The sequence below is a fragment of the Psammomys obesus genome, unplaced genomic scaffold, assembly GCF_907164565.1.
Source record: "Psammomys obesus unplaced genomic scaffold, mPsaObe1.curated_primary_1811, whole genome shotgun sequence".
NCBI classification, from domain to species: Eukaryota; Metazoa; Chordata; class Mammalia; order Rodentia; family Muridae; genus Psammomys; species Psammomys obesus.
In genome coordinates, this window is record NW_026585894.1 from 11,755,739 (window position 1) to 11,757,283 (window position 1,545).

A 1,545-nucleotide genomic window follows, 5' to 3' on the forward strand; every position below is an offset into this window, starting at 1 on the left:
TTTGTGCTGCAATTCCTCTAGTTACAAGGTGAGATTCTAAATTTAATTTTCAGCAATCTCATTCTTAGGGGTATAGGAAATGAGGCTCTTCTTCAAGGCATGCAGAGTTTTTAGGCCATTATTGACACTTCAGCTAAGAATCCAAATCCTTGAAGTTTTTGTTAACTTTCACTGTTTTGTTCAGGAAGATTGAAAGCAACTGGCCAGCCTCAATATAATCATTGAAGTTCCAAAAAAAAAGTTCAAAAATATCTTCATACCTAGTCAACTCCTTCCTTCCTTTCCTATCCATTTTTGGCTTTTGAGACGGGATCCCTCTATGTAGATCTGTATGGTCTAGAACTTACCATGTAGTCCAGGCTTGTCTTTACCTAAACTCTATCCCTCCTACTTCAGTTTCCTAAGTACTAGAATTACAGGCATGCACCACCATGTGAAGCTCGTTTTGTTTTATATAAGTGAGTTTTTTGGTTGTTTTGTTTGATTTGGTTGTTTGTTTATTTGGTGATGGTGTTAGAAGATTGCATGAAGAGTCCCATATGGGCTGAGCTGATACTTTATCACTAAGCTGCTTCCTCCAGAAGCTTTGAATCTAAGGAAAGGAGCCAATTCCAGAAATCAAACAATTTTATAAAACTCATCCTTAAAAATTTGTTGCTAGAAGTATGGCTGTGAGACCTGTAAATAAAGACCAGAACCAGGGCTGCTGTGGCAGGAATGAGGGAGGGTCAGTAGCTGAGTATCCTCAACCTATGTGATGTGCAGCCTTGGACTGGAATGAGTTCAAGATGACCAGTGAAGAACTTCTTCCCCAAAAAGTCCATCTAAATGAAACAAGAGTTCAAAGTTATGGCACGACGTAAGTTAATTCTAAGATGGAAACAATATGTTCAAGGATGATGTCCACAGATGCTCTCCACTCAAATGATGTAACTGGCTTAAAGGAATATGAAGAAAAACTAGGACAGGAAGAACAGGTGTCTGTACACAGTGAAACATTCTTGTTGTGTGACTACCAATCAAGGAACAGAAGATGCGAGAGTGTATCTCTCAAATCCAGAACCTCAAGCAAGCTCAGCAGCCAACTGTGGCCCAATTGAGATCAGCAGTGGTAGCCCATCAATCAACTTGTTTTTCCTTTAAATTAAAGGCAAACTGAAACAGACTAAAGACATACTGGAACAAGCCCAAACTGAGTGCCTGGAAGTTTACACCTAAGTAAACAGATCATATTCCCCAGTCCACACTTCCCTGACAGTTCCACCTTGAGAAAGGCTGTGTTGGGACAGCCAAGTACTTATTTCCACTCCCAGACTTAGACTTTTTGAGCCAAAAAAAAAAAATCACATTCTTATAATGCCGACTCATAATGGCTAATGTAAAACTTACCAGATGAACCTTGTGTTTGGGCTTCTTTCTCTTCTCTTTCCCCTTGCTTCAGATGCCACAGGAGTATACCAAAGAAGACAGCATCTCTGAAAAATTCCCTTTCTTGAAGGCATAGACACTTCAGGAATGTTTCTGTATGAAGAAAATGGAGCGAGA

The 1,545-nt window shown here is 39.7% G+C and overlaps 1 pseudogene; it reads left to right on the forward strand.

Annotated features, from left to right (window-relative positions):
• Positions 1 to 788: 788 nt before the first annotated feature.
• On the forward strand, positions 789 to 1,222 carry LOC129670932 (pre-mRNA-splicing regulator WTAP-like; annotated as a pseudogene).
• Positions 1,223 to 1,545: the final 323 nt, after the last annotated feature.